Consider the following 17,500-nt stretch of genomic DNA (forward strand, 5'->3'; position numbering starts at 1 on the left):
GTAACGCACAGTAACAGCACAGTAACGCACAGTAACACACAGTAACACACAGTAACACACAGTAACGCACAGTAACACACAGTAACGCACAGTAACGCACAGTAACACACAGTGAACACACAGTAACGCACAGTAACGCACAGTAACACACAGTAACACACAGTAACACACAGTAACGCACAGTAACACACAGTAACGCACAGTAACACACAGTAACACACAGTAACACACAGTAACACACTTTTTACTTTTATTATATTTACAGTTATTATATTTACAGACGAATCCTGTACATGAGCTACTGTACACATTTATACTGTTTATTACACTGTTGTTGAGATAGTGCAAACATTCTTATTGTTTTATTACTGTCACTTGCTGTTTACTGTAATGCAGAGGATGAGGAGGAGGAGGAGGAGGAGGAGGAGGAGGAAGGTTTGAAGGCGAATGTATGTTCAGAAACGTTAATAAATAAAATCAAGCACAAACAAAATGACGTCAGTCACCAGCTGATTTTAATGAACCGAGTTCCCAAAGAGGTGCCAATATTTTTATACACTGAACTAAATGACGGATCTTAGAAATTCACAGTCCTGCATCTCTCTCTCTCTCTCTCTCTCTCGCTCTCTTTCTCTCCTTCTCTCACTCTCTGTCTCTCTCTCTGTCTCTGTCTCTCTGTCTCTCTCTCTGTTTGTCTCTCTCTCTGTCTAAACTCACGTCTCGTGGTGTCGGGTAGGGGCTGATTCTGCCTACAAAGAGAAGGGGTCGGGTCTGGCGTCGTCTCTGGGGGCTCTGCGAGATACATGGCGAAGGTTAGGGGGGCAAGTCTAGCAATTTGTGCGGGTGCGTGCGGGGGCCTAACGGTAACAGATGATTCTAAGGGGCTCTGGTGGGGGCGTCGGGTGGGTTGTCTGTCTGGGGGTCGTGGGGGTGCTCTGGGTGCTCGGCTCTCTGGGGGTGGGGGGTCTTTCTTTGTCGTGGGGCGCTCTCTCTCTCTCTACTCTCTCTTCTCTCTACTCTCCTCTCTCCTCTCTCGTTCTCTCACGGCTCTCCTTCCTCTCCTCTCCGTTCTCTCCTCTCTCTGCTCGTGCTCTCTCTCGTTCTCAATGGCGTCTGTTCACCCATCCTCAACCACTCTTCTCCGGCTCTCTCTCTTTGTCTCTCCCTCCTCCTATCTCTCCCTCTCCTCTCCCTTATGCTCGTTGCTCTGATCTCTCATACGAGTCTCTCCATCTCGTTCAGCTCGGCTCCAATCTACGCATTCTATCTTCTCTCTCGTGCGGCTTGTCGTTTACGACCTTCCCTTGGCAAGTCTGCCTTGATCCCGTGTTTGTCTGGACATAGTTCCGAGGTTTTTTAACCTGCAGCAGCGGGGGAGCACGTCTTGCACTACCGCCTTCGCACTATTGGTTCTTTGTATTCAACAATAAGCATCTCTCTCCGTAGTTGCCTGAGCATGCGTCGGGCGAAGGTGCAATCCTTCATCTCTTACATCGCTACCTTCCCTTCTCCACCTCTTGCCCTCGACCTCTCCGACTTCTCCCCGTCAGCTGAGGTCATAGACTCAGTCAATTCTCGACTCCCCCTGTCCAATCGCTCATTCCGTGCTGTTCCTCAGGTGTCTCTGGGGGATACTTTCTCTCTCGAGTCCTTATCATCATCTCGGATAACCTCTCGTCCTCAGCCTCAATCCCCTTCCTCGATCTTCCCTCTCGCTCCTGCCTTCTCCTCTCGGACAGGCGGAGTCGTTCCACCCAAAGATCCTCTCTGGGACACTATCCCACCCCTCACTCTAGACCGAGGAACGGTCCTCATCTCAAAACTATTGTCCAACGCATCCGGCCCAGCTCTTGGGGGCCGCGATCGAACCTTCAGCCCCTACACACTCTGCGTCTCAACCGCTCATCTCAACTCGACTCTTGCCTCGCGTAGCCTACTTCTGGAGGTGGGTACCGCCGGAGGAGTCGGCATGCGGAAGTCGTGACCTCTACAGGTCCTCTTACAGGTGTTGTGTTATCCTCTCTCTACTTTCTCCTCCCGCGCCCTGCCTTCATCGGCGTCTCCCGAATTTCCCCGCTCTCTCGAAACTACGACTCATCTCCCCCCCCGCCTCACATCCCCTACCTCCATCGTGCTCGTCGATCCCGTATCTCAGCGCTCTAAATCTCGCCATCTCTCTCGCATCTCGCCTCGCCGCGGCCCGTTCCCCCACCGACTCGATTTCTCTCCTCCACTCCCTCATCTCTCTCTCCACATGCCACTCTTCCTGTCCGTCCTCTACTCTATTGCTCGTCGGCTCGGTCCGTTCTCAGCCCCAAATCTCTCATCCGACTAGGTCCCTGCCTCTCTCTCTTCTCCTTCTCTCCCTCTCTCAGCTCATTGCTCATCTCTTCCTTCTCATCTCCTCTGCTCTCCATTGCTACTCTCTCTCTCTCTCTCGTCTCCTCTCTCGTCTCTCCCTTCCTCTCTCGCTCTCCTCTCTCTCCTCTCCTTCTCTCCTCTCTTCTACCTGTCTCTCTCTCCTCTCCTACGCTCTCTTTCTTTCTCTCTCTCTCTCTCTCTCTCTCTCTCTCTCTCTCTCTCTCTCCGTCTCTCCCTCTCCTTCTCTCTCTCCTTCTCTCTCTCTCTCTCTCTCTCTCTCTAAAAGGAAACATGGCCTCTTTTACACTGCACACTTTTTTGCCTGAAAGCATGTGTGATGTTTGACTTTCGCTGTCACGCTGCTTTCTGCTGCCTCACAGACTTTTTTTTTTTGTGCAGAAGATAAAACAGCAGCTTCACAGGTTTTCTCCTCTTCTCCACTGTCAGAACCCAGGCTGTGTTTTATCTTCACATCAGCACAGGTACAGTTTACTGCAGGTCCAGGTACAAGTCTCTGTAGCCTCAAGTGCACTTATTTAGAGGTTATTTCTCCTTATTATTATTATTATTATTATTATTATTATTATTATTATTATTATTATTATTACTACTCGCTCACTCATCCATCTCACTCATCTTCTACCGCTTATCCGAACTTCTCGGGTCACGGGGAGCCTGTGCCTATCTCAGGCGTCATCGGGCATCGAGGCAGGATACACCCTGGACGGAGTCGTGCCCCCATTATTATTATTATTATTATTATTATTATTATTATTATTATTATTATTATTATTATTATCCAAGTTAACAATATTTGGTCAGCTGAACATATTTTGAACTCAAAAAAACTTCTGAATTTCCTGAAGCTCAACGTGAAGTTTTTTGGAAATTGATCCTAAAAAAGACGTCAGGATTCACAGACTGCTTTAATTAACGTGACGGAAATCTAACATACGACGAAGTAATGACTTCAATATGAAGTGTTTGTAAATGAAATAATAAGAAGAATGAAAGCTGCGTGTCAGGAGGCGGATGTGTAGCCGTCACGATGATGGATGCTTTGTCACGACGATTTGAAAAATGAACTAAATGGAGCGTAATGAGGCTCCTGGGACTCTTTATAAAACACGTGAGATGTAATTTCAGTTAAACACAAAGACAAGATCGTCACGTGTGAAAAAAACTGAAAACGTAGCTTAGTGAAAAAATTAAATTAAATTAAAATTAAATAACCAAAACAACGAAACTACCAGCTATTGAGTTTGAGAGAAATTAGCTTTGTTTTGTGTTTTTTTTTTGTTGTTGTTGTTGTTGTGTTTTTATTAATTTCTTTCAATTTCACTTTCAATATAAAGAATAATATAAAGATTCACCTCAAATTGATATAAAAATTCGTTTCTCATTCTCTTTTTTTAAACATTACTACCGTAATTTAGTTACTTAAATTGCTTTTCACACCACAAGGGGGCGACCTACAGAACCTCATTACCAACCAATTAAAAAGTTTTGTAAATCTGATGTAATGGTCATGCTGCATCGGGTCATGCTGCATCCTGCTGGTCCTGAAGCACTTTTAGAAAGAAGAAGGTCTCTTGTTTTTTTGACGAAACACCAGAGCGAACTCGACTTAATAACCCGCTTTAATTTGCATGAATTTTTATTCCACTCTGTGTTGGTTTTGGACTTGGATCAGAATAAAGTATGTCTTCCTTCAGCTTTATAACGACGAATATATGTATGAAGGGAATTAAAAGCTCTTTATTCACCAGGACTTTCTCCTTGTTTAGATTTTTATTTGGAGTTAAAAGCTTTAAAAACATAGAAATAGAAATAATATATTTTTTTTCTCACCTTATTTTCACAGTTAAACATTTTTTATTTTTTTTTAGAATTTAATCAACACGGCGTTCTAATTTACTTTCATCTTCATTTGCTTTAATCTCGTTGCTTCCCCAAACCCCGCCTACTTCACTAGTCAAGGCTTGGCCCCGCCCACTCTCTGTGTTTTTGGGCATTGTGTTGTTTTAGTTAGTGAGTGAGTCTGATGTCATCTGGTGTGCCATGTGAACCTGCAGTAAAGCTGAGATTTGGTCTGTAAACGATGGAAACGTAAAACGTCGCATGACAGAACGGCGATTATTGACGAAGCGTGATTATAAAACGTACGCAGTTTTCTAGAGAAACAAGGAAACTGTCAGTTGTTCTGAACTCGAACAATAAACCCGACATAACGGCGGTTGTTCTGACAATCAGGACACCAGAAAGTCTCAAAACTGTTCTGAAATATGGATCCCAGTATCACAGCTCTCTTCCTCTTTGTCCCTGTAAACTTGTAAAATGTAACCAAAGAACACAGGAGCACGTCTCCGGAGATCGTCTGCTGGTCTTCGACCTGAAAACCTGGCGCCGGCGCTGCTATTTTTATCCGTTTTGGTGTCTTTTTAATTAACGTGTGTGTGCTGGGATGCTCTGTAGCTCTGTGGTGAGACCCGGGTGTGTTAAACATCTACAGAAAGTCTCACACACCGGCGAGCGAGTAAACTACTGAAGGAGAACCAGGAAACAGTTGGAGAACCGAACTCCATGTTAAGAAGCTGCTCTGATTTCATTCTGCTAAACAAACAGAAGAGTTTTATTTTGTTTCTGTGTCTCTTTCAGGAAACGGACCTGAACTCTGACGCTCGCGCTGCAGCGACTGTGATGACAGTTTGTGTTCTTCATCTGGTAAGACGCTCTCCATCTTGACTCCATCTTGTCACAAAAAGTGACAGTGAAAGTGATAGATAGGGATGTGGTAGCTCAGTGGTTAAGGTGTTGGGCTACTGATCGGAAGGTCATGGGTTCGAACCCCAGGTCCACCAAGCTGCCACTGCTGGGCCTCTGAGCAAGGCCCTTAACCCTCAGGTGTAAGTAGCTCTGGATAAGGGTGTGTGGTAGATGTAGTACGGTGTCATATTTACGTTATTCATGTTGTCCCTTATGGAAACTTGTACACAACCAATCACTTTATCCCTCGCTCATGCAGTTATCCTGTCAGCCAATCAGGTGGCAGCAGAATACGATCGAATGTCGAATTTTAATGTTCACATGGACCATCAGAATGGAGAGAAACATCATCTGTGACTTTACCTGTGACCTAATGTCACCTCTGTGACTTTACCTGTGACCTAATGTCATCTCTGTGACTTTACCTGTGACCTTATGTCACCTTTGTGACTTTACCTGTGACCTAATGTCATCTCTGTGACTTTACCTGTGACCTAATGTCACCTCTGTGACTTAACTGTGACCTAATGTCATCTCTGTGACTTTACCTGTGACCTAATGTCATCTCTGTGACTTTACCTGTGACTTGATGTCATCTCTGTGACTTTACCTGTGACCTATTGTCATCTCTGTGACTTTACCTGTGACCTAATGTCATCTCTGTGACTTTACCTGTGACTTGATGTCATCTCTGTGACTTTACCTGTGACCTATTGTCATCTCTGTGACTTTACCTGTGACCTAATGTCATCTCTGTGACTTTACCTGTGACCTAATGTCATTTCTGTGACTTTACCTGTGACCTAATGTCATTTCTGTGACTTTACCTGTGACCTAATGTCATTTCTGTGACTTTACCTGTGACCTAATGTCATCTCTGTGACTTTACCTGTGTCAGAATCTCAGAAACTGTTGAGCTCTGATCTCAGACTGCTAACAAACATGCCGAGATCCTTTTTCAATCAACGATGTTGATAACTACTGTGACTTTAGCCTCGTAGCAGAAAATGAGTCACAGGAGAAATCGTTTCTTTGGATGTCGGTCGTAATTCTGCCTTTAAGAGTGACAAAAAATCTACTGTAAAAAAACGTCGTCCTTCACGTCATTTATGTTTAGCTCATTGTATAGGCAACTAGGAAAGGCAGAAGAGAGTCTAAGCAACGAAGCGTGTCCTTGACACCACCTACACACTCTCTGTGCTGTCTCTCTCTCTCTCACACACACACACACACACACACACACACACACACACACACACACACACACACATACACACTCACACACACTCACACACACACACACACACACACACGCATACACACACACGCACTCACACACACACACACACGCACTCACACGCACACACACGCACTCACACACACACACGCACACACACATATACACACACACACACACACACACACACACACACACACTCACACACACACACACGCACACGCACACTCACACACACACACACACACACACACACACACACACACACCCACACTCACTCTCACCCACCACAGGACAGCACACCTACACACCCACAAACACAACACACACACACAAACAAAAAAACACAAAAAAACAAAACACAAACACACCACACAACACACACACAAAATTCATCACCACAAAAACAAACAACAAACAAAAACACACACAACACACACACACCACACACAATCATTCACACAACACACACACACACACACAAACACACACACACACAACAACACCACGTACACACCAACACACACCACACACACACACACACACCACACACCACAAACAAACAAACACACACAAACACACAAACACCACACACCACAACGCCCACACACACACACACACACACACACACACACACACACACACACACACACACACACACACACACACACTCACACACACAGATATTAATAAGACAGCAGATGAAAGCAGATGAATATTGGCTTAAAGGCAAAAACAAGAATGAGTTTCTCTTCAGCCATCAAGCAGCAGCGCCTTATTTACGTCAGGAAATGAAGACATATCGTTCTCCCGGACCGAAGGCTATTTATTCACACGCAGCCGTGCATTACGCTCATCACAGTGACTTACAATCACATTTTCCAACCTGAGCATCCTCGCGGCTCTTTTCCGTCCCGACCCGCACAAGGTCATCAAATAATGTGCTCGATGCACAGATTACCGATTCGCCAAGGATGTGGACGTCGTTACCGCCGAAAGCATAATGGGTTTCATGAAGCAGGGGGCTGTTAGGGGTGGAACGTAATGACAGTATCCGTATCTGCATCTTTATTCAAACACAAAGTGGGCGTGGCTACAGGTTCCTATACAGAGGATTTATTTGTATACTGGATATTTATATGCCCTGTGATGGGTTGGCACTCCGTACAGGGTGTATCCTGCCTCGATGCCCGATGACGCCTGAGGTAGGCACAGGCTCCCCGTGACCCGAGAAGTTCGGATAAGCGGTAGAAAATGAACGGATGAACATTTATAGAATCGTTAAGCTGCTTGATCCTGACCAGGCCGATACTAAGAATGAACAAATAAATAAATGAATCAATTCAAATAAATAAGTTATTTTGTAGTAAAATTATTTAAATGAAGTCAATACATAATTTCTGAACAGACTTTGGATCCCTGATGCTGTACTTCACCCAGACTTTTTGAGTGTCTTGGCAACACCGCGATGTGTTACAGCATCCCGTGATACACAAAGCACGTCGGATTGATAGGGCAAAGCCGTGGGTGACTGTTAATGGAGACGGGGCGAAGTCAGCATTGTGACTAATCCCGGTCATCATACATGGGCAGATAAGAGAACAGCGCGAAAGTGAGCCAGAGCTTTTTGTCTGACGATGTCAGGATCCCGCCGAACGGCTGGCCAATTTCTGCAAATTATTTTCTGCAGCTCACGTTCGATGTCGAAAAAAGGAAAAGAAAAGAGCAGCTAATTCCACACCGGAGTGAGTTATCTTGGCAAAGACCGGATGGGATGGAGGATAGAGATATGAAGAAGATATAAATCTAACTGCTATAAAAAACAACAAGCTCAATAATAATAATAATAATAATAATAATAATAATAATAATAATAATAATAATAATAATAATAATAGAATTGTAATGAATAAGCAACATGGAAGACGAGCAGTGGTGAACTTGATGTTTGGAAGAAGCTGTGTTCGGATGTGGAACCCGTTCTCTCGGAGATGTGGAGCTACAGTACTAATGGCGGATGTTATTAATAATGCAAGCACTCAGCTTGAAATTGGTGCAATTTAACAAGAGCGCTGCTCTCTGAAGGCCAACTTCAAATGTAAGGAATGAGATGAAATTTTCTTTGTTGTTGCATGTTTGAACAGAGAAGTGCTGTGCGTCAGCAGACGAAAAGTCTTCGCTTCTTTTTTCTTCGTACGATTTTGTATTTGTTTGTAGAGCTTGGAAACATACATGTCTGTAAAAATGCTTGTCATGAGTTAGTTGTTTTAGTGACTGTTTGGTAGGTGGTTTGGTCGTGAATGTGTACTTTTGTTAAACTCGATAGCAAGATTCTAATAATTAAAGCCTTTTTTAATCATTTTATTGTTACTTAGCATTATAATTAAATGGGTTCCTCTGTGGTTCCTTTGTGGTTCCTCTGTGGTTCCTCTGTGGTTCCTTTGTGGTTCCTCTGTGGTTCCTTTGTGGTTCCTTTGTGGTTCCTCTGTGGTTCCTCTGTGGTTCCTTTGTGGTTCCTCATTGGTTCCTTTGTGGTTCCTCTGTGGTTCCTTTGTGGTTCCTCTGTGGTTCCTCTGTGGTTCCTTTGTGGTTCCTTTGTGGTTCCTTTGTGGTTCCTCTGTGGTTCCTCTGTGGTTCCTCTGTAGTTCCTCTGTGTTTCTTTGGACGCTAAACGGCTGTTGGCTTCCTAAAGCCGTTCAGATTAGAAAGTGCTGTAATGAAGAATCCATCTAGCGAGAGTTTTCTGAGGAGACATACTGTATCGACACCACATCCTCCAGACGCTCCCACATGCTCCATATCCATGTAAAGCTTCTCCAGACTTTCCAGTGTAGTAAAAATACATCTCTGCGACACCCTGATCACCTTTTCCTCAGGCGAGTGTTTTTTTTAGCTCATGCTGCAGAGCCCCAGGCACCTGATCTACACTTCTAGTTCTGAAAAACATCTGTATCACAAAATGCGTGACATTTCTATCAAAGACCACGATCTATAAGGTCGCTCTCGGAGAGGGTGTGATCACTGGGAGTGTTGGAGGAAGTCAGAGGGGAAATGTTCTGTAATTCCTGCTTACGCACTTGTCTCTTATGTTCTAAGACACATAGAGAGAGAGAGAGAGAGAGAGAGAGAGAGAGAGGAGTGAGTGAGAGCGAGAGAGAGAGAGAGTGAGAGAGGAGAGAGAGTGAGTGAGAGAGGAGCGAGTGTGAGAGAGAGAGAGAGAGAGAGAGAGAGAGAGAGAGAGTGAGTGAGTAGGAGCGAGAAAGAGATGTATATAGATATGATATGGAGTTATTTATAGCCGCTATCATAGTTATATATATATATAAGATATATATATATAGATATATATAGTTGAATAGAGATAGAACTATCTGTCCTATTCTCTATTTTCTCTCTGTTTTTCTTCTCTTTGGGGGGTTTTTTCGCTCTCTCTCGCCTTCTTTTTTTGGCTTGAGCTCTCTCTCTCTCGATCTCCTCTCTCTCTCTGCCTCTCTCTACCCCTTAGCTCTCATCAGCATCACACAAACCCTGATGGTGTCCTTCTGCCTTCTGACATTTATTTATTATTATTATGTCCGGTTGCTTTTCTCCTCCCTGCTGACACGTCTTTTGTCATCTACATAAATGCTACGCAGACAAGAAGATGACCATCCATGGAGAAAAGGTGGAGGTTTTCTGTACCTCAGGAGCAGGAGCACTGGGATTAGCTGTAGGGATTTGTAGGAAAAACAGAACGACCTTTCACAGCTTTAACTATTCGCTTGTGATGTTGTTTTTACTGTGGTGTGTGTGAGCGAAAGGAAAAGTAGTCATGGAGTCCAGAGAGAAACAGCCCATCAGTCATTGGAGAGAGAGAGAGAGAGAGAGAGAGAGAGAGAGAGAGAGAGAGAGAGAGAGAGAGAGAGAGAGAGAGAGAGAGAGAGAGAGAGGGGATAGAGAAGAGTAAAGAAAGATGAAAAATGAATCATGTGAGAGAATAATGTGACGTTAAACGAATCGGGTGAAAGTATCGTGGCCTAACAAACGAATCATGTTGACAAAGTAAATGAATTTACATGGAAGAATATTTTATGAACTTCGTGTGAAAGACAGATAATTCATGTGAAATTTTATATTAAAATAAATACACATGAAATTGCATAAAAATATAACACACGAGTCAGACACGTGGAAGAATCACAAGAGTCACAAGAGACACAACACACGAGTCATATGTCGAAATGAACGGATGTCGAAGGATCGCATGTGAAATAAATGGAACGAATGGAAGAATCACAAGAAAACGTCACCATACTGTATCACCGAGTACGAGCATCTTTCATCTGTTTTTGCGGAGCGTCTCATGTACAGTACAAGTCCCTGTGAACGGACCGCTAATGACGGCACGTCAGGACAAGCGCGTTAATATAGACCTTAATATGAAACCGTCAGAGCTGCTGTTTGAGAAGATTCATCAAGACCTTCTGACCAATTAGATTTGGTAATTAATCAGCAGTTTGTTTGTGCTTTTTTATCTCTATTCCACCGACGGGAATGCGTCGTGATGTTGAGCTAAAACGGCGTCATGATTGATCAGTTAGCCGTGTGTCAGCTTGCCTTGAGACAATGTGTTTTAGACAACGCAACAATAAGCAAACGAGTCTCATCGTTAATGCCCACTTAAGCGAGGCCATCTGCATCGCCAAATGTCATCTTCATCTCATCAGGACCCGGTGCCGCGGGAAAACCGTTCTAAACTTGGTGTGTGGTGACATTTATGAGGATATTAGAGATCTTGCTTGTGGCAAAGTTGCAAATCACAGAGGACACGTTGTGAACCAATAAACCGCATCCAGCTTACGAGAGGAAAAAATTTAGCCAAAGTGACGCTAGCAATTCAGAACTACATCTAGAGACGGAGGTTTGGAGTGACGTGCGTGTCGCTAGGTAAGAATTATTAGCATGCTTTAAGAGAATGACAGAGATGAATCTATAAACATACATAATAACATACAAAATGTGTAGAAGGTGGAAGGAGTCGATGAGTCATGTGGAAAAAAGAACCTATGAGATTAAATGCGATACGTGGAAGAAGTAAACGGAGCGTATAGAAGAATCAAACAAGAGGAGATAAATAGGTCAGACCTGACAAAAATGATGTGAATTAACTGAATCTTCTCGAAGGATCTCACAGAAAAGTGTCAGTTGCAAAGTATCACTGGAAATTGTTGCTCATTTATAACAGATTTACAAATTTCCACTATTTCCATACTGTTATTGTTACATCCATTTGGTGTTGTACTCATTTTCATGAGGGGGTGCCAATAATTTTCTATTTGCCTAAAGAGAAATTAAACAAACAAACAAACAAACAAACAAACAAATAAATAGGCAAGATCTGTAAATGTTTAGAAGGAAAAGGAATTAAGGAGTAGCAGAATGTAATATAGAAAGATTAATGGCAAATAAATAAATAAATAAATTTCAAAAAAAGAGAGAGAAAGAAAGAAATTGAGAAGATCAGGACAGGCCGAAGAAAACGGCGCTATCATACAGCAGCTCAGGCGTAGAGAGTTTTACCTCGCAGCTAAGCAGCCTAGCAGGAGGAGAGCGAGAGCGATGATGTGAGACTGTAGACGTCTCGGAGCTGAAGGATTAAACGATTCTTCTACAGAGGGACCGCGAGACACGAGACGTCTTCACGCCACGGAGTCAACAGTACAGAATGTGTGGAGCAAACAAACTTCTTCTAAATAAGTAATCTGCTAGACACACACACACACACACACACACACACACACATACACACACACACACACACACACACTCACTCTCTTAGTGTTTCTGTCCTGAGGGAAGCCAGCGGTGTGCGAAGAAAAGCTTCGTCAGTTTCGTCAGTTTGAACCGCTTCAGTCTCAGAGCAGCGAGCGCTCATTCGTCAGGGAATAAACGCCAGTCGACTGAAGTCTAAATGAACACGGGATAAAAATGACAACTGATAAATAAATAAATACATGCGTTTCTTCACGTTTACATACATCTGTGTACGGCGTTAATCGTCAAATGAAGGAAGAAGGAAAGAGACTCGACTGGTTTTCTAAAAAAAATTATTATTAAATTAGAAACCTTACTATTATGTCCAGCCTGCGTTTACATGAGATCTTCTGCACTCTTAAAATATGATTAAAAATAAGATTTAAAATAAAAATCTGTAACAAAAAAACACATACGAACAAACAAGCAAACAAACAAACAAACAAACAAACAAACAAACAAACAAACAAATAAATAAATAAATAAATAAATAAATAAATAAATAGTAAAAGTTTATGAGTTATTAATTCATTAACGGGAACAAAGTTTGAATCAATCCGTTACGTCTCTGTCATTCAGGGAATCATCTTTGAACAGGTTACAGGTCTGACTCAGTGATTCATTCACTGACTCAGTGATTCATTCACTGACTCAGTGATTCATTCACTGACTCAGTGATTCATTTTGACTCAGTGATTCATTTTGACTCAGTGATTCATTTTGACTCAGTGATTCGTTCCTTCATACTATACCTGAGATTCGCTCCTCCTTTTTGAACAGGTTAATGTGTAATTAAACGATTCATTCTTTCATACCTGAGATTCGCTCCTCTCTGTTCTATCATTGTAGTGTTGATTCGGTGAATCACTTTTGATCGTGACCTACAGTAGATTCGGCTCCTCCCTTTTCAGCAGATCAGTCAGTGAGTTCCGCTGAAGCTCATTCGGTCTAAGACGAAAATTTTTGACCTATTCAGTACAAACGATGATCATTTGTATGCGAAAGAATTCTACCGTATGTAAAAATACACACAAGTTATAAATGAACACAAATAACGGTAACTATCGTCATAAAGGTTCGGCTCGATTGGAAAAAAAAACGTGCGATGTTTCGATCTCGTTTGACTGAATAGATTCTCATTAGAAATGTGAAATGTTGTGACTAGAAGCTGATACCGTTGTTAGCATGCTGTTTTTTCGGTTCTTCTGAAGATGTTCGGTTAGCATTAAGACATCGTTGGGACCCAGATATTATTAAAGAAAAAACAGTCACCTTCTCTTCTCCGGTTCTCTTCTCCGTAACACGTTCTTCCCTCTCCATTAAGTTTTTTTCCTCTCCGTATTTGGGAGAGTCAGCAGTGCAGCTGATTGAAGCAGCGATGTATTTCAGGATATGAAATTGATTGTTATATCGCACGTACATGGCGGTAATGTTGGACAATAAGCTATTTCAGAATTATTTTCTGTAGGTTTGCTCAGGAAACGAGGTGACGTTACAGCCGCGGGTTCTGCAGCGTGACGCCGTTCGTATTCCATCGCCCGAGCCGTGTATCGTGTCGAGCTACCGAAAGGGAAAATTGAACTTTCAGCATGAACATATACACGAATACATTAACATACATAATGCCTTATTGTGTTTTCCTTCTTTTTTAATCAGGGTGACTTTATACAGGCTTTGTGTTGTTTTTTTTTGTCTCGTATCGTGGATGACGATCGGGTGAAGTTCTCTTCGAGGAGATATTTTGGGAACTTTTATGGAAGGAGTCTCCGGTGTCAGCGCGAGAGACGAGCAGGGAAAAGACGGTCGTTTATATCTGCTAGAACTTTACCTTGTTTTGCAGATGTTGCTCAACAATAATTGTAACTATAGATAGCTAAAAACTACAAGCTGTCTTTTTTTTTTTTTTAATGAAATAAACATTCGTATGGAAAGAATCCCGTATGGAAAATGCGCTCTCTTTCTTTCTTTCTTTCTTTCTTTCTTTCTTTCTTTCTTTCTTTCTTTCTTTTTTCTTTCTTTCTTTCTTTCTTTCTTTTTATATATATAAAACTTGTGCATTGTGTAAAGAAGAGACGGCAAAATTCAGACCGACTGCTGCACTTCCTGTTCTCAGTGCTGTATTTGTGAGTCTCTCTCTCTCTCTCTCTCTCTCTCTCTCTCTCTCTCTCTCTCTCTCTCTCTCTCTCTGTCCCGGAGGTCTCACTTTGTTTCTCCTGTGCAGCTGAGGTTTTGTTTGCTGACTGTAATTGAACAGTAAATCTTTCCCGATGCTAACATTTCCACTTTCACTCATGACATAAAGGATAAAGTGTTAGTGCCTGTGATCAGCCAGGCTCAGGATATTAACCAGTAAAACAAAATCAAAGAATTGATCTAGATATTTCATTTGTAATGCGTTGTTTTGGCACAATGTTAGCAGGTAACTTCGCTGTGACTCACAGCTCCAGTGTCCCGGGTTTGATCGTGAGATCATGTTACCGACTCGGATGTTCTCTCACGAGCAGGTGCTTCAGGGACTCCACACTGAAACAATCCGATCTGGAGGTTCTGTCAGGTCCCAGACCCAAACCAGAGAGTGTTTCGATCATCGGTACACAAATGTTCTGACCTCCAACACCACAAGAAGGTTCTGCTTGAAACCTGGACCTCAGATAGATACTGAAACAATGACCTTCTGCATCGGGGTGGGAGATGTGACACGTGATATGATCACCAATGTATCTGAACTGATATCTGTTAGCTTATTAATGTAATCTGGAAATGATGCTTGTAAAAAGTGGAACGTGAATCTCAAACCGAAAAACATTTTAAACAACAGTAGCATGTACAGTATTTGAAGCAAAATCTAAAATATTAGCTAAGTTTGTTTCTCACTTTATGGCTGGCCAGGCCACGCCCGCAAAAATGACATCACTGCAAAAGACATGCTATAGATCAGCGGTCCCCAACCCCCGGTCCGTGGACCGAATGTTACTAGGCCGCCCAAGGAACATTAAATTATTTCCATTTTATTTACTGTGGTGTATTTCTCTCGGGTTTGTGCGACTTTCCATAGACGAGAGGTTAACCGGGAGCTGAGAGACGTCACCTAAAGCCGCACCGATACCGCGTATGCGCAAAATATCATGATATCGGGCCGGGTTTAGGTGACGTCTGGAGCTGAGCGGCTGCGAGCGGCAGTGGTGTTGTAGCTTTGGTGGAGAGAGAATGTGTGTATCGCTCTTCTCTCTGTTCACCGGTACTTTGTCATGTTTAACAGTGCTTGGTGTACGTGTATATTGTGTTTGCTCAAATTTAACCCACAAATTAGCAAAAATGAGCACGAAACAGACGTCGTTAGAAAGTTAGAAACTCTGCCGGTGTTCTGGATTAAAGTCATGGCGGAATACCCTGAGATTGTCACCACAGCACTTACATCCCTATCGTCATGTCTGACATGCTATCTGTGTGAAGCGGGGATTTCTGCAGTGAAGGCAACCGAAACAAAACAACAGAATAAACTGGACATAAGCGACACACTTCGGGTGTCATTGTCTCCTGTTACCCCAGATGGAACCGTCTCGTTGTAAAGAAACAAGCTCAGGGTTCTCATTGGTTTAGCGTAGTAGTGAGTTAAAAAGGCATGTTTAAATACAATTCAATTAAAATTATTAATTTTAATTTAATCGTATAGCCACCACCACCCCCACTCCCAGCAGGTCGCGGTAAATTTATCCGCGGCGGCGAAAAAAAAGGTTGGGTACCAGTGCTATAGATGACTGAGTGATTAAGAATCCAGGTCAGAGGTTAACTACCATGACAACCAAGCAAAGCCTTCTTTTAACATAGTAACGGCAGATTCAGCTTGTTTACAATCGACTCCGGTCTGTACCATCGATCGACGGGGCAGTTTGTATTGAACATCCGCACTAACATGCTTGGAGAGTCACTTTCTCAGTCGTTAGGCAGTAACGGCTAATTAAGCAAAGCGCAAGCTGTGTTGTTTGGCCAGTGGCGATCTCCGGATGCGAGGCCGTGTGTCCGTGCTCTCTGTCTCCAGCTGTTTTGGCTGGGGGTTTTTTTTGGTGGTCCATATGGTGTTCCCCTTTTTGCTGGCTGTCTTTTGTGTGAGCACACACTCGAGACACATGCTATATGCTTGCTAGCATTATGTGGCTACAGATTACACCTCAGCACTGGAAGGCAGGGCGATGAGGAGGTCGGCTTGACGAGGGTTGACGATAGTCGTGGCATCTTTGTCCTCCAAAATGATGCAGGGAAAGATTCAGAAAATGGAAGGATGAGTAATGGCGCTGCTCCGTTTGTTGCTATAATGTCACTTATTGTCAGAAGGCAGCTGCTTCACCCGTATAAAGACTGAGAACCCCACCCCCCACCCCAAGCACCCACCCACCCACCCACAGACCAAATACGGCTAATCGTTGTTGACGGGGCGTTACAAGATGCGAGTGCTGAGTGGGCCGCTGAGCTCTAAAGCGATCAAATTGCCCCTGCGCCAGCTGAGCTGAGTCGTTTGAAGAAGCTCTTTGATGGTGCATTGTACATAACACTCCACTTCTTGTCCCATACACACCGAGTGGCATTTTATTTCCCACTACTTCTTGTTCTTCTTTTTATTCTTCTTCTCCGCATCCTTCATCATGCACAAACAGCACCCTCACCCTCACCCTCTCCATCTTCTCCACCTATTTTACACATGGAATGCGATTTGCTCGGGAAAAAGAGAGCATCCTGTAGAAGAATCGGATGTGAAATGGAATGAATCATGTAAAAAATTGGATGTGAAAACACCTGAATCGTTTATCGAATCCCACCGGAAAAAAAAACACAAAACAAAATGGATGAATCACAAGTCAATCATAATGACTCGTGTGGAAGGATCACAAGGAGTCAGCGGTGTCGAAGAATCACGCGTGAAAAAACGTATGTACTGAAGAAGAACAGAATGCGAATCGAATGAATCATGTGGAAGAATCTTATAGGAAAATAACTGAATTGTCTTGAAGAATCGATTGGGAAAATGACATGGAAATAAATGCAATATGTAGAAGAACCACGTGAATCACGTGAAAGAATCACATGTGAACTGAAATGAATCGTGTAGAGCATCACATCTGGAAATAACTGAAATGAATCATATGTCACTGTTTAGACATTTTTCCAGATTTTCAGTGTTTTATTAGGAAAAAAGTATACAGACCCTCACCCTCTCCACCCTCTCCACCCTCTCCAACGGTTTTACAATGTTTTCTTCACTAGCGATGAGGTTTGCTCAGGAAAAAAGAGAGAGGACCTCCATTTAAAACTCAGAGACAGGTTTAATACTGCCCCGAGCCTGTGTGA

General features: G+C 43.0%; 1 protein-coding gene across 1 annotated transcript in view; it reads left to right on the forward strand.

The window, feature by feature from the left end:
* Nucleotides 1-17,500, forward strand: part of lingo2 (leucine rich repeat and Ig domain containing 2) — a 259,340-nt gene that overhangs the window by 60,597 nt on the left and 181,243 nt on the right. Inside the window, exon 2 of the mRNA XM_027162278.2 lies at nucleotides 5,020-5,085. The gene's annotated coding sequence lies outside the window, so the exon portion shown is untranslated. The remainder of the gene's footprint in view (nucleotides 1-5,019; nucleotides 5,086-17,500) is intronic.

This window comes from Tachysurus fulvidraco, chromosome 17 (genome assembly GCF_022655615.1).
Source record: "Tachysurus fulvidraco isolate hzauxx_2018 chromosome 17, HZAU_PFXX_2.0, whole genome shotgun sequence".
NCBI classification, from domain to species: Eukaryota; Metazoa; Chordata; class Actinopteri; order Siluriformes; family Bagridae; genus Tachysurus; species Tachysurus fulvidraco.